A 5543-nucleotide genomic window follows, 5' to 3' on the forward strand; every position below is an offset into this window, starting at 1 on the left:
GAATTGCAGTATCTTAGATTTTAAAAATTGAAATCAATATGCAAAAGTGCAGCATTATTTGGTTGAAAATTCCTCTTGATAACTGCTGTTTCTGATTCCTTTGTGAATAAGTTGAGTTTTGACTGTCCAAAAGATTAGTCATGAAGTAATCAAGGATGTTTATATTTTTTATTTTGGGATTGGCTTGCATTTTCACCAGAAGTTCCCATGTACCTAATTTCAACCCCCAAAATCATGCTGGCTATCGACATGGATATGTTTGGTTTGGCGTTTGGACTAGGGGTGCACATGGGCCGGGTGAAGCCGGGTTTGATGTGACCCAGACCCGACCCAAAATATACGCCGGGTCTATTTATTAGACCCGAACCCGGCCCTAGACCCGATGAAACTAATACACTTTCGAGCCACAATTATACCGGATGAAAACCGGGTGAAAACCGGACCGTTAACATTACATTACGTTGATACCTTCTTGTAAGTTAGCATGTAAAAATATCCAAATTTCCAAGACTCCAACCATTATTTAACATGGTAAAATTCACTTAGAAAAATATAATAAGAACCAACCCTTCTTCAAAATTAAAGCATAACCACAATAAATACTAAAGTATAATCACAATCAATACTAATATTGTCTAATAATACCAAATATTTAAATCAATACAAATAACATAATATTATGCATTAGTATAAAGTCTTATGCATTCTAAACATAAAACATTAACTTATAGTCTTATAATGACTAATAACACAAAATATTAAGATTTACAATACTTAAATTCCACATAAGAATAGTCATGATCCATCACTAATAACATAAAATATTAATTGTGTATGATGACCGGGTCACCGGGCCGACTTCGGGTGACCCGAGCTATGGCCCGGACCCGAACCGAAATAATGACCGAGTCTATTTTTGAGACCCTTACCCGGCCCTAAACCCGATAAAATCACATCAAATTAGCCCCAAAAGTATTCGGGACCGGGCCGGACTTCGGGCCGGACCGGGTCTGTGCACCCCTAGTTTGGACCATGAAAAATATTTTAAACTTTTGCTTGGTTATTTTTTTTATTCTAAATGCAAATGTTATTTCACACTATGAACTCGAGTTTTAAGTAAAACTAGAATGAGACTCGCGCAATGCGTGGGGTGGTAAATTAATGATAATATATAATAAATATTAAAAATTATTATGTTTTGTAGAATTAAATTAAATATGTGTAAAGTAAAGTTAAATTTAAAAGGTGTTCTATTTAAAATAATTTGTAGTACAAAAGATTTGGATGGTGGAGTTGTACAAAGTGACATTTTTATTTGGTGCTTGATTTTTACATTTGTTTTAGTTGATGGACTTAGTCTTTTTATGTGGCGCTCGTCCTCCTTTTTTTTATTGGTTGTTGTTAGAGTTGTTGCTTTCTTCGTTTTGTCTCGTAAATTCTTGTGAAGGCATATTTTTTATGAATTGTTGAGTTGTATGCACTTTTAAATCCTGCAAGTTCTTGTGAAAACAGATTTAATTGTATGCACTTTATGAATTGTATGCACTTTTGAATTGGTAAGTTCTTGTGAAGGCATATTTGAATATCTTGGTAACAGTTTATTGTTGAGAACTTTGTTTGATATTAAAATTATGGGAAAAAGACAGATAAGTCCCTTACTTTTTAAATTTTTGACAAATACATCACTGACAAAATTTAAATACAAAAAAGGTCCCTGACTTTAACAAATAGAGGACAATTTACTCCTTCCTTCTATTTGCCTCTCATACACCAAATGGAACTGGCTGACGTGGCTGAAACGGTGTCCAGGTGTCCGTTACCGTGCCACACTGAAAGGAGAATAAAGTTCGAAGGACAAATAAGTCTTTGACGTCATTTTGCAAATAAAGTTCGAAGGACAAATAGGTCCTTGAGAATTTAGTTCATTATGCTTCTATATGTATCACATATTACTATCTAATTGAAATATACCTATATTATGTATTATATATTACTATCTAATTTAATAATCAAATGTGTCACATGACACTCTTATTAAAATTGAGAGAAAATATTTTTTTTTCAAAAACAAATTTAATTTTGGTTGCTATATTTTATTTTCTACATAATTATGTTAATTGTCATCAAATTAGCATTTAATACATAATTATGTTAATTGTCATTATTTTTTTTATAACTATACATCAAATCAACATTTAATACATAATTATGTTAATTGTCAATAATTTTAATTTTCAATTATTGTAATATAATTTTAAATTAATGGTAATTTTTGACAAGTTGATATTGATATCTACTTTAAAAAATAAAAATCTATGATTTTAATTATGATAAAAATATATATGATATGATAATGTGATTTATTCAATCACGGCAAATATATGATGTATAACATAAATAATAAAAAATTAACTTAATAATAACTAATTTATATAATTATTTTTGTTCTAATAAAGGCTATATATAGTGTTTTTGTGTGATTTGTGATCTTAGATATGAGAGCCAACTTAGTTTTTTTAATTTATTATTCTTTTATCTAAGAGTCAACTCATTTTTTTAATTTATTATTTTTCATTGACTACTTCGTAGAATAAGAATGTATTCTTCGTTTTTCATCGAAGTTGATCTTTTTAAGGTACAATTTATAATTTTTTATAGCATTTTTTATATACTCATTCTATTATATTATTCTTTTGATAATTTAATGATTGTTCTTATTGCAATTTATTCTTTTCGTCTAATGTTCCAGTGCGATTGTCTTTTATCACAATCGTTTACCATGCACCACATCTATTAAATACCATCTCAAGTTGTATTCACTGATTCGGGTTCTAATTATATGGATGTAAGCGTCCAATGAAGCCTATGAAGGGGCAGTAAACTCTATTTTACCGAAGGATGGTTGGATCTACTCACATATTATGACCAACCTAATGGAGTGTGGGTAAAGTTTGTTTTCTTGGAAGGAACTCGATTTTTGATTGAGGAATTGTTTGCACGGAGCTTTGTAGGGCAAGTTCAAGTTTCATCCCCTCCAAACTTTCTACGTTTGCCTGGAAGTGGAGCACATAATGAGATTAAATTTTCTCAATTTAAATTCAGTTTTGGTAAATTCGTGTCAAACTCGGAGATGCAATTTCAACGATTGGTAATATATTCAAATTTTCTTATTTTAAACTTTTTGTAATTAAAATAATTTTGTAACATATTGTGATTTTTTCAGAAATTACAGGCCTTCTTTTGCCATTGAGGGGAATAAAAATAAGTTTAGTTTCACGGTGTGGCAATTTTATACTTTGCCACATTACATGGATAGCGGATGATGAAGCTTATTTAACAACAGAATGGTCTAAATTTGCACAAATTTTAAATGTTCAAACTTATGTTGTTTCAATTGCAATTGTCGTTACGAGAATGACTCGAATCTTAACGTGTCTAAGGACTAGATTAGATTAAATATTATTTAAGCAATTTAGTTCTAATATTAGTATTTGATTAAATTAATTTTAGATTCATTTAAATTTAAATTATTATCTCAATTTATATATTACGACTATTCTTTTTTAATATATTATTTTTAAATTTTTAAATATGTTTCTTTTATAATAAGTAATAGTAAATTTTCTCTCATGTTTATTATTTAGAAAATTTATAATTTTGACATAGTCTTTATTCTATTTTTTTTCTTTTTCATACCGCTACTGTCTACGATAATATATATCAATAGTATCACATATAGTAGATTATACAAAAGAGAAAGTATGAAAAATAAAGACAAGAATTATAAAGCTATAAAAAGTCTCATCCAAGTTTGACAAGAACAAGATGACTTACATAGAAATAGTTCTAATAGATGATAAGATTAGTTGATTCTTTTACTAAATTTTTTCAAGTAATGAGTTTATAAATAGAGTTTAATTTTGATGTACTGATACTGTTAAGTATTTTACACAGTCGTGCAATCACATTCATTATTTTGGATGACCATTCATGCAGTCAATAATGTAAAAGGTAGTTATTTTTACTGATATGTTATTACGTAATTAGATGCACGTGTAAAATTACTTTACACTGTCAGTGCAACAAAATTAAATTCTTATAAATATTTGTAGTTTGTATCTTAAGTTAATTTTATAAGTACATCATTTCATAAGTCAAAGACAATTCTTTTTAATAGCTTTGTAGATGCTAATAGCTTTTATATTTAATTTGTTTTGTAGTACAGTACAATAAAATATAATTTGTTGTTTAATAAAGAATTATTTGACAAAAATATTTGAGAATAAATTGGTAGAAAGAAAAGTCTATATCTTCTCAAATTTTAAGATTGAGGAATCAAGCGGAATATATCTTTCGACTGCGCACACGTGCAAAATATCTTTTAAAAATGAGTCACGTATAGTACATACGATCTATGATCGTAAAATTCGAGATAATCATTTTAATTTGCTTGTCGATGATATATTGAAACAAACAAATGAACGATTCTACTTATTTGGTACGTAGTTAATTTATATTAAACCACACAAAACTGTTTTCCTTTTAATTTTAAGTTTTACCAAAAAAATTGTATAATAGTATCATTTTATCGATAACAAAACTTTAACAGTTTATTTATAATAATATTTGAAATTGTATTGTGGCTTTTTTTAAGGTATATCCTTCTATTAATGTACTACCGTTGGTTTTATCATTTAACATAAAATAAATTAGTAAATTCTCTTTATTTTATACTCGTACAAAGTTATAATATCTTATATTATTCACTCATTTGACCTTAATTTGGTATTTTTAATTCAATTTTTTGTTCAATTAGATGTTATTAGACTCTTGATGGGAAAAGAAAAATTTATATTATAGTAAAAAATAAGGAGAAGTGACCAGTACATTGTGATTGATCTTCATGATTTGCAATATGAAAAATTTTAATATTTTAATATGAATATTTTGTTTGGTAATAATTATGTGTTGTGGTGCAAAATTTTTTTTTCTTTATGTATTACTATTTATTTCTCTTAATTCTCGCTTTCATTCAAAAATGAGAAAAAATAATATACACACAGTGGGATCAATTTACAATCCAATTACTTAATTCTCTACGTGATCACCAAGCAATCGAATACATAATTATTCTCTAATACATAATTTAATACACCATGGTAAGCATATTGATTTAGTATTTATTTATATATTTTATTTATTTATAATATATTTGTAATTATATTATATCTATTTTTATTAATATATTTTTAAAAAAAAAATTATTAGTGTTAGCACATAGTGTATTAAATAAATTGAATGATAGATACAAGTAACTATTTTTTTTTCAGTCAAGATTCAATAAAATACTATAATTTAGACTTGCAATATCAATCTATTAATAGTGAAGTGGAGGAAAAAAATGTAATATCATATCAAAGAAATTTTTTAAATTATAATTGTAATTTATGATTGAAATCGTAGTTTAAATATTTTAAACGGAATAATTTTATTTAGAGAATTTATAATTCAAACATAGTTCTTATACACTTAATAATTATATT

This window comes from Arachis ipaensis, chromosome B08 (genome assembly GCF_000816755.2).
Source record: "Arachis ipaensis cultivar K30076 chromosome B08, Araip1.1, whole genome shotgun sequence".
In the NCBI taxonomy this organism is placed as follows: domain Eukaryota; kingdom Viridiplantae; phylum Streptophyta; class Magnoliopsida; order Fabales; family Fabaceae; genus Arachis; species Arachis ipaensis.